Here is an 11,160-nt window from a genome sequence, read left to right as displayed (position 1 = left end):
CTGCACCTATTATAGCACCACCAAGATGGGATCTTCCCTTTGAACTAATGTGTGATGCATCTGATTTTGCTGTTGGTGCTGTTCTAGGATAGAAAAAAGACAAGCTAGTACATGTTATTTACTATGCTAGCAAGGTTCTTAATGAGAATCAAAGGAACTATACCACCACGGAGAAAGAACTTTTAGCCATAGTTTTTGCTTTTGATAAGTTTAGATCATATCTTATTTTGCTCAAAAGTAATTGTGTTCACTGATCATGCAGCACTCAAATACTTGCTTACCAAACAAGAGTCTAAGCCCAGACTAATAAGGTGGATTCTAATGCTCCAAGAATTTGATATTGAGATTAAAGATAGGAGCGGAGCAAAGAACAAGGTAGCTGACCACCTCTCAAGGATCTCACAAGAAGAAGAAATGCAGCAAGTAGCAGTAAATGAAAGCTTTCCTGATGAACAATTGATGATGATTCGAGTAGCCCCTTGATTTGCAGACATAGCTAACTTCAAAGCTATTGGGGAGCTACCATCTAACATCAATAAGCACGTAAGGAGGAAGCTAATCAAGGATGCCAAACACTACATCTGGGATGACCCCTATTTGTTCAAAAAGTGTGCTGATGGAATCTTAAGAATGTGTATATCCCATGAAGAAGGGCAGGAAGTGTTAAGGAAGTGTTATGGTAGTGCCATGGATCCGCATATGGAGGTCACTTCAGTGGAGAAAGAACAGCAGCAAAAGTGCTTCAATCCAAATTTTACTGGCCAACAATGTTTAAGGATGCCAAGGAAATGGTGTCAAGGTGTAATGAATGCCAAAGAGCTGGTAATCTAACCAAGAGAAATGAGATGCCACAGTAATACATACTAGAGCTGGAGCTATTTGATGTATGGGGATTGATTTCATGGGACCCTTCCCAACCTCCTACTCAAATAGCTACATATTGGTGGTTGTTGATTATGTCTCAAGATGGGTAAAAGCCATAGCCACTGCAACAAAACACTACTTGGGAGGCTCCTTAGAGGAGCAGAGAGTGAGCTACAAGCTCAGCTGAAGATGAAGGAATGTCAAGCTAATGACAATAAAGAAGCGCTAGTTGGGAGGCACCCCAACACTTTATCCTTTTTTATTTAATTTCTTTTCTTAGAAGTAGTTAAAATCTATTGCTTTAGATAGTTTAATTTTCAGTCTCACATTTGTGTTACATTACCATATTAGGATTAGTTTACAATTGTAGATTAGAAAGTTTGATATTAGCTTTAGTGGCTAGATTTTCTTTACACTCTTTTATTTCTTTCTATTCTGGAATTGCAACTTGGTGAAGGCATAAATCATGATGAGTGAATAGGCTGAGAACTAGCTAAATTGTTAAGTTTGGTGTGGCCTCTCACCCACTTAATCTAGGCTTACAAATAATTAATAGCCTGATTTTGGAGAGTAAGCCCAGAGATTAAGTTTGGTGTGGCCACCACCAAGAATCACCTAGCAGCCCAAGTCACCTAATTCAAAAGCACTTAATATTTTGGGTAAGAACATGAACGTGGTTTAATGAGTTCAGAGGAATTGGAATCAAAAGAAAATAAAAAGATTGATGTTACTCAATTCTTATGAACACATTAAATACACAATGATGGAACCAATTTATTAAGATGGCAAAGAATTAAGTTTGGTGTCCCAAGAGACACCCATCAGTTGCAATCCAAATCACTCTTGATGAGAAGGAATATGAAGGGGTTCTTTTGTCATTACTAATTGGTTCAGTTTCAATTTCAGGAGAGAAGATGGGGCCCACATGGTAAACAACTCACAAAACAAGGAAGTCAAAGTGTACTTACACTTTGGAACTCAACGCATGCAGAAGACACTATGAGAAAAGAGTTGGCGCCTCTTCCCACGCTAGGCGGCACTCCCCAAGTGGGAAAATATTTAACCCTTTTTATTTCCTACCTTTTGAACCACACCATTCACCCATTATAAAAGCCTCACCTCCACATCTCCTGTCCCACTTCAACAAACCCCAATCACACACGAAGCGCATACACCCCTCACCTTCCTTTCTCTTTTCATCTTTTACCATCTCTTTCCCTACTTTCTTCTTTCTCTTGATTGGGACAATCAAGTCCTAAGTTTGGTGTTGGAGCAAAACCTTATTTTGCTTGCTCTTCCTTGCAACCCATATTTTTTTTCACAACTTCAAACACACTCTCTCAACCTAATGGCACCACCAAAAAGCTCAGCCTCAAAGAAAAGAAAAACCAAAGAACCAACCTCTGGATCCTCAAGCTCCTTCAATGACTACAAGTTCCTCTCCGCATTCAACCAAAATCAATTCTATGGTTGGGTGAGTGAGAGGGAAATCATTCCAGAAGTTAGGTTTCAACTAGGGAGGAATGAGCATATTGAAATCAACATTGAGATCAACAATAGGGGTTGGTCACTTCTATGCAACCCACCAAGAAAAGTGGTAGAGAGCTTGGTGAGGGAATTCTATGTTAACGTAGTGCCTCAACCAAGGCAATACTATGGCTACATTAGCTATGTAAGGGGGAAGTCCATTGACTACAGCTCCTCTAGCATAGAAAGAATGCTAATGGTGAAGAGGACAAGCTCCACTCGGAGATATGAAGAAAGAATGAAGCAGCAAGACCCTGGGTTTGATGAGATCCTGAATGAAATTTATGTGCTGAATGTGCGTTGGATAAATGATAAGGATGGGATACCCAACCAATTGAGGATAAGAGATTTGAACTCCCAAGCTAGAGGGTGGTTAGAATTTGTGAGGAGGTCCCTAATCCCTACATCCAATACTTCAGAGGTGACCAAGAAGAGAGCTGTGCTCATCTACAGCATCATGCGAAGAGAGAATATCAACGTGGGGGAGATGATTGCCAACAACATCAACAAAGTGCTGAAAAGCACCAGTGATAACACAAGATTGCATTCCCCAGCATTATACAGAGGCTATGTGATGAGGCTGGAGTTGAAAAGATCATTGATGAAGTGCTTGTAAAGCAAGACAAGTTCATAACTGCCAAAAAGACGGCCAAGGTGGTGGCTGTTCACCCACTCAACAGAGCCAGAGAACGAAGAGCTCATGCTCATGAACCACAACAACAACAAGAAGAGGAAGAGGCAGAAGAGCAACCTCAATTCCTGGCACTTCAACCACCACCACACTACCAATATCAGTAATTTTCAAAGGGATTCAACTGGGAACAATTGCAAGGAGATGTACACCAAATGAAGGGAGACCTACACCACTTGAGGGAAGATGTCAACCAACTCAAGGAGACTCAGCAACAACAATGGAGCCAAGTCAACCAGAATATTCAACAACTCCAAGGGGGTTTTGAGAACCTCAAGGAGTAGCAAGAACAATTTGACTGGAGAGAGGTGCGAAGTGCACTGGACAAAATAGTAGAGCGCGACAATTACAACAAATGGAGAGTCTTGCTGAATTCAGACACCTTTATGAAGCAAGGACTGTAGTCAGAGGGGAATATGATTGCTATGCACAAACAAAGTTGAGCTACCTGTGTAATGCAGTAGCTAACATGAACCCCAATTACCCCCCTATATGCAGAAATTGGAGGAACTCAGCTCAAGGCAAGAAGAAATAGCATACCAACACAAGGAGAATGTAAAATCTTACATGAGGAGGCTAGGATTTTGGAAGCCCAAGGATGCCAAAGCACAAGAAGGTTCCTCCAAGCCAGATGAAGGTGGCTCATCCCCTTCCAAGAAGAATGACAAAGGAAAGGGGCCAATGAACTAAAGATGAAGCTGCTCAAGGTTGTTGAGTCCCATGGTTGACACTTTCTAATTTCTGAAATCTTGTTTAAGCTTTTGCTTTATTTACTTTTTGAATAAATGATCATGCTAGGATAGTTTATGTTTTATGCCTAATTTTAATTCCTGTTTGAAGTCTTTATGAGTTTTTTTTACAAGAAAGAAAATGGCATGTATTTCAAGTCTTCATTTCAACATAAATAAAAGTAGAGCTTGTCTCCATAAGAGTTACTGTGAGTTGTGCAAAACAATAAGAGACAAAGGCTAAGATAGATCATCAAATAAACTAAGAAATAAGAAACTAAGTGTAGAACCTTGGATGAACTAAAAATAAAACGAGTCATGGAAGAGCAACTAGTCCTATAAGGTATAACAAGGGAAGGTTAAGGGGTGTTCCTTGAATATCCATAGAACCAAGAGGTAGTAAGCAATAAAGGCCCAAGGCTCTGAGCATCAACTACTGGGATAGAAAAAGAAACATTAAAAAGCTCAAAAAGAATTAAAGATCTTAGTAAATGCTTGTGGTGAAGATGTGTCAAGAAGAGACCTGGGCAAGTAAATTCTTAGGGGTGTCTCAACACCTAGTACCCTAAAACCAACTGGTTTGGGAGTGCTAATTGAAAGTCAAATTAAAGGGTTGTCTTGAGACAAAACACTTAGAGTCGTGGTCAAGAAGACAAAACAACCCTTGCTACTTCAAGGTGACAATCAATAGAAAGGACCCCTAAAGCCTATACCTGAAAGAACCCTCAAGGATCCAAGAGCTTTTCATGACATTAAAACATTCATACATGTGTTGAACACTTAGTTTTACTCTTATTTGTATTGCAATCATTCAAAGCCAAGGCCTCAAGTTATAAAGGCTTACTCACATTGATTTGCTTGGGACAAGCAAAGCTTAAGCTTGGTGTTGTAATGACTTGCATCATCTACCCTTCTTTCTTGCATAAAAAAGACCATAAAAGAGCATAAATCTCATTTGATCAGTACAATTCATGCATTATTTGATGAATATTATGGTACACTACTTTGAGATGAGTTGTGCTGAATTTCAGGTGAAAAAGGCATCAAAAATGGGAAGAAGACAAACAAGAAGCTGGGTGTGTAAAACTGGCGTGCCACTTGGGAGCAAACGCCACAAAAATGCACTGGCATGGCACGCCAGGAGCTGGGTGTGGCACGCCAATACTAAAGTCCAGAGAAGAAGTCCAAGCATGCATGTGGGCGTGGCACGCCAGAGACTGGGCATGGCACGCTAATACAAAATTCCAGAAAGCAACAATGGAGGAAATGAAAGGGGCGTGGCACGCCAGGTTGGGCGTGGCACGCCAGGTTGGGCGTGGCACGCTTGACCCATCAACTACTATGGGCGTGCCACTTGAGCAAAGGGGCGTGGCACGCCAACTCACCATTCCAAGAAGAACCTCCACTATGGCGTGCCACTTGGTATCGAAGGCGTGGCACGCTAGCTCCAAGAAGTCACTTGGGTGTGCCACTTGAGAACCCAGGTGGGGCACGCCAAGCTTGAAGAGTTCACAAATCCATGGGCGTGCCACTTGAACAGCATGGCGTGGCACGCTGGTACAATAATCCAGAGAAGGAGCTGAAGGCAATTGAAGACTGAGCGTGCCACTTGAAGTCGAAGGCGTGGCACGCCAACCTCTCAACCTCACTTAGGTGTGCCACTTGAGCAATCAAGCGTAGCACGCCAATGCATAAAGATAACAAAAGCAAGGACTGGGCGTGCCACTTGAGCAACCAGGCGTGGCACGCCAATGCATAAAAATAACAAAAGCAAGGACTGAGTGTGCCACTTGGTATCGAAGGCGTGGCACACTAACCCAAGCATGTCACTATGGCGTGCCACTTGAAGGCTGAGGCGTGGCATGCCAACTACTGGAACCAAGACAAGATCATGGGCGTGGCACGCTGGTATAAGTTTTCAAAGAGGATGAAAGAGGCCAATTACATAGGGCGTGCCACTTGGTATTGAAGGCGTGGCACGCCACTCACTATTCTTCACTTAGGCGTGCCACTTGAGCAACCAGGCGTGGCACGCCAGTGTCATTCAGAGAGCAAAGAAGCATTGGGGCGTGCCACTTGAGTTCGTGGCGTGGCACGCCAAACAGAGGAACCACTCACTCATAAAGGGGCGTGGCACGCCAGACCCTGGGCGTGCCACGCTTGTTCAACTTTCCAGAGGAGCATTAGCCAAGCATAAAGCAAGGGCGTGGCACGCCAGTTCAAGTTTCCAGAGGCAAAGAAAAGTGGAAAAAGGCAAAGGGCGTGCCACTTGAGTTCGAAGGCGTGGCACGCCAAGGTTGATAGAGAGATGAGCGTGCCACTTGAAGGATTGGGCGTGGCACGCCAAGCTAGAATTGAAGGGCACGTGACACGCCAGTGAAGCGCCAGCCACACGCCAGCTGGGAAGTCACGCTTATTGAGTGTTTTCTTTTCCCTCCAAAATATAATTTTCCTTTTTCACTTTTGTAATTCTTTTATTTTACTAGGAGTAGTATAAATACCCCAAGGAGTACTGAAGAAGGGGGTTAAGCAGTCAGTTTTAGATCCACTTTTACACTTCACTTTTGAGTACTTTTTGAGCTATGAGTAGCTAACTTCCCTCTCATTGAGAAAGGGAGCTCTGTTGTACTTGATGGATTGATAATAGTGAAATTTTTCTTCTCTTCATCTTCTCTTTGATTTGCTAGAAGGAATTTCGTTCTTAATGCTTAATGTTCAATTATCTTGGGAAAGATATTGAATGCAATTGGGTTTCATGGGAACCTTGGGAAAGGAAACATGAAACCATGCTTGAAATCCCTTCTCGCACTTGAGTAGAATATGGGTTTTGGTGTTTGGATATGTGACATATAATCCTCCCTCTACTTGGACCTATAATGGTGTGTGGTATAATCAGGGACCAAGCATATCTCTCTTCATGAGCAATTTGACCAAGGAATTGGCTATTGATCAAGATCTAAGAGATTGAGTCACCAAGGGATTGGGGCTCAATCAATCATGATTGCCAAGAGGTCAATGAGTTGCATGATTGAAGAGGATATAAGCTAGATTTGATCCAAAGAGATAACATCTCCCAATCTCAATGAATTTCCCCATTCTTATCTATCCATTTCTTTATAGCCTAATTTTACATTCAGCAATTCCCCATTCCCATTTACATTCAAGTCATTTATGATTCTGTACTTTACATTCTGCCATTTCTATTTCTGCACTTTATTGCTTTCCTTTATATTCTAGTCATTTACATTTATGTCATTTACAATTCTGCACTTCACAATCTTACTGATCCGCTTGACTAATTCATCAATTAATTAAAACTGCTCGAATTTGTCAATCTCTGTGGATACGATCCTACTCCACTGTGGGTTATTACTTGACGATAATTTTGGTACACTTGCCAAAAGAACTAATTCACCAATTTTTGAATGGGGTGTGAATTGGACTCATCATCATTTATATTAGTAACTTATATATATTTAATCCTACATATATTATTACTTGTGTTTTAATATATCTAGTTTTCATAATTATTCGTTTAAGATATTTATAACTTGAATCACTGACTCATCAGCTTTATAACTTGACACCTAATTCAACCGTGACACATAATCACCATTTGTCATTTGAATATCAATTAATCATCATCTAATCTCATCTTCACCGAACCATTTTGGAAGAAAAAGAAAGAAAGAAGTTGAGAGAGAAGAAAAAACTGTGAAACCTCGTGAACTTCCAACCTCGATTTCTTGATATCCGTAACTCTAATAAAAAATCTAAACTGATTAAGATGTTTACATCTTCCTCCTCTTCACGTTGATGGCACTTTTGTTCAGGAGAAATCAACAGTGAAGTTTTTCTCCCTCTATGGTGGTTTGACCGAGTTGAAACATTAGAAGGAATAGCTGATTTTTGATATTTTCTTTTTCAATTTCTCGTTCATAAGCTTTCTCTAAAATTTTGGTTGTTGTAATTCTTGTACGAAGGTAGGATTTGGTAAATTTGTATGAATTAAGTGTGATTTTGATAAGTGAACATTAATTTGTTGATTGTTGTTTGAAGTTTAATTGAATTTATGTTGAATTTTATTGATATATATTATTGTTTTCTTGAGATTATGGTTCAGCCAATTAGCACAACCCCAAACCGTGAGTATTGTTTATGAATTTGGGGTTGGTATGATGCGAAATATTAATAGAAATTGATAAGGTTTGATAACCGAGTGATTAAATTAAAAGTTGTGAAAAATCAGTAATCGTAAAGTTCAAAAACAGATTAAAAATCAAATATATATTTTGAAAGATCACAAGAGAGGGTTTCGATTTTGAGGAGGAGTATTTGTCACCAACACTAAATTATTTTCGAGAATGAAAATGTATACTAGGGGTTCACTAATTCAATAATTCACAAAAGCTTAGTGATTTTTTACCTTATCCATTGATGATTACAGTGAAATCCAACAATTACCCAATGCTAGAGTAAATCTAAACCATCAAAATCATGAAAATCTCTCAATACCTAAACCAAATTTGCACAAATGAAGAAAATAGAAAACTGGGCAAGAAATTCAGAGATTCTTACCACTTTTTTTGGATTGGATTGTAGAGCTCGGCGAGATGAACGTGTGGCCGCAAACGGTGCGGCGATCGGAGCTCCAGATTAAAAATTATGGAAGATTGAAGTTGAAAGTGGATAAGAGTTTTAGGTTTTCATTCCTTCCTTCCCTTTCTCACCGTGGAACCCTCACTCTCTCAATGAAATCAGAAATATTTGGGGCTTGCTAAGTATGGGGAAAAGTTTTAATGGTTGGGTTTGGGCTCAACATGGATCTGATTCAACTGGTTCAGTCCGTTGACTCAACTTTAGGCCAAAATATTTAAAATTAGTGTTTTAATTCGTATTCTAAATATTTTTACTTCTCCAAACTGTAATATTTAATTTCTTAATCTTTTTACCTCATAATTAATTTATTAGTTAATTAACACTGCGCCGTCCCACTCCCCAATCACTCCAGAAGGGTAGAACTCGCAAGTCCCAATCTCCCATAGTGTCACAACCATACCCCTCGTCGTTCCTGCTCAGTGTTCATCATGTCGTCACCCATTGCCGCCTTATTGTCTCTGATTGCGGCGTTCTTTCCCCTTTTCACCACTGCATGACTATGTCCTTGTATGTTGTAATAATATTTCCTGATTTTTTTTTAATTTTCATTAGAATTTTTATATAAATGAACATTTAGGAAGATGGAAAATGGAGCCTCGCGAAAAATGGAGATGAAAGACAATATTTCTTTACAACGGAGATTGGAGCAGGAACAAAGAGCAAATCTAGGGACGGAGATGGGAAGCGGGAAGATATCCCCGGCCCTTGCCCTGCCCTATTGCCATCTTTTAGGCTGCGTTTTGTTTACAGAGACAGGACACTAAAACAAGGACATAAAAATACAAAATCGTGTTTGACAGAATAGACATGGATAGGGACAATGTGTCCAGAAATATTGAATTAATGTATTTTGTGTCTATTCTGATAGAAAGGATATGGAGATACTAACAAAAAATACAACTTATTTTTTCTTTTATTATTCTTGTTAATTTTTATAATTATATTTTTTGTCTCAAATTTTTTAAATAAAAAATAAAAATAAATTACATTTTTATAATTTATTTTAATTTATAATAAAAAACACAAAATTTTATATTTTTATATTTTTGTTCTTTATGTCTTATTTTTAGTAGAAAAAGTATAGGGGATCAGTAAATTTTGAGGTTTTTAGCCATCAATTAACCATCAATAATGTTTTTAATGGTATGAGATTGTATCTAATGATATAAAATCATTCAATTTTTTTTTTTTATGGTTAAGTACTGACCAGAATTTAACAAAAGTGATGGTCATAGCATTCCTCTTTTTAGTATTCTGTATTTCTATTATAAATGAAAGGAAATTTGTTTGTTGACAACCAATCAATTCCACACGCACCATGCACAAAATCAGAGAACCAGTCAACTTGCACCTAAACTTGCTATTTATCTATTGGTCAAACATTAAAATAATAAAAAAAAATCCAAAATCAAAACAAACAGGAAGTCGAAGACATACAATGCTCAAATTTTTTTTTGTTTTTTGTTTTTTGTTTTTTGTTTTTAAAGGAAATAGGTTACAGTAGAACATAAAAGAAAGACATATAAAACTAAAATTCAAATTTAAACCTTCAAAATATATAGTGTTCGATTATAATAGCTTTCACTTTTTCTTAATTACAACAAGAACAATTGAAATTTTTGTTATGAAAATCTGTCTGTCCATCAATATAATTAGTACACATATGTATAAACATTTACTTATCAAATCATTAAAAAAAAAAAAAAGTAACAATGAAATGAAAAAATAAGTAACCACAAAATAAAAAGAGGAGCTCGATAAATTAAACTTGGAACCGTAGCTTGTACTTCACTCCTATGGAAAGTATGATGATAATTTCCATATTGTAATTTGTAGGAAAAATCAATGAAGTGGGATTGAAATAATGACAAAAGATATGGCATTATCTATTTGTTTAGCACACAAGCATATAAAAAATGAAGAATAAGAAAGAAGAATGGGTCTAACTTTAAGTTTATCATATTGAAAATTAGGATCATATAATTAGAGCCAAGCTCAGTCTCTTTGCTATAGGTTGTATATTTTCAACTCATATGGATTAAGAAAATAAAATAGAAAATTGATCAAGTTAAATAAAAGCTTAGCTTTAAATATATATGTGTAATATATTTGGAAAGCAGAATCAAGTCAATGACAATGAATGTATTTCCCTTTTGACCGAGTTATCAACATTTTAAATCTTAAGATGCTAGTATTTAGAGTCAATTAAACTTTCACTGACTTAATTAGTTTTAGAAATCCACTTAGATTAGTTTAACGTTGGTTTATTATGGTGGTGAAAAATAAGGGAAACTTGTTATGAATTAGAATCTTGTATAAATTAAAACTACATATAAAACCTTATTTACCTTTTCTTTTTGACATAGAGATAAAAACGAAAGATATATTTTCATAATGTGGCTATTTTTATAAATATATTTTTTTTTGTAAAGATTATATTCTGAATTTTTAGATGATTAAATCAAATATGTTTAATTAAATATATCAAATTATTTAACTGTATGCAATATAATTTTTACATAAAGATATCTTTATAAAAATAACTATCTTTTTATAAATTATAATTATATTTTCTTCTATCACCTAGATTAAGAAAAACTTCTTTACCTTTTTTGTTTTTATTCTTTAATTCTAGCCTTCTTTAATTCACTAATATTCTAAGAATATTTAACATTCTTCCACTAGTATATA

Source organism: Arachis ipaensis, chromosome B9, assembly GCF_059453495.1.
Source record: "Arachis ipaensis isolate K30076 ecotype BB chromosome B9, ASM5945349v1, whole genome shotgun sequence".
Classification (NCBI taxonomy): Eukaryota; Viridiplantae; Streptophyta; class Magnoliopsida; order Fabales; family Fabaceae; genus Arachis; species Arachis ipaensis.
This window is presented reverse-complemented; position numbering follows the sequence as displayed.